Source organism: Penaeus monodon, chromosome 25 (genome assembly GCF_015228065.2).
Source record: "Penaeus monodon isolate SGIC_2016 chromosome 25, NSTDA_Pmon_1, whole genome shotgun sequence".
NCBI lineage: Eukaryota > Metazoa > Arthropoda > Malacostraca > Decapoda > Penaeidae > Penaeus > Penaeus monodon.
The window spans coordinates 39774104-39774419 of NC_051410.1; positions in this window are offsets into that span (position 1 = coordinate 39774104).

Genomic DNA, 316 nt, shown 5'->3' on the forward strand with positions numbered 1-316 from the left:
TCTGACTTGTCATGTCTTTTTCTTTTAAGATGTTTTATTGATGATACGATGATGATACTGTAAAGTTGAAGAATAAAGAATTAAAGGATATTCTTCACTTTATTCAAATCTTTATGCTTGTAATTACCTTTAATTTATCATCTTTAACAACACAATTAACTCCTTGGCTGAGAAGGATTTTTCTTTTGGTATTTCAAATCTCTCTCTTTGTTGTTTCTTCTTTCTTATTTGCCTCATTCCTCTTCTCCTTGTTTATTCCCTTGTCAATTAATTCGGTTTTTATCGACATCCTCTCTCTCAAAGATAATGCTCCCGA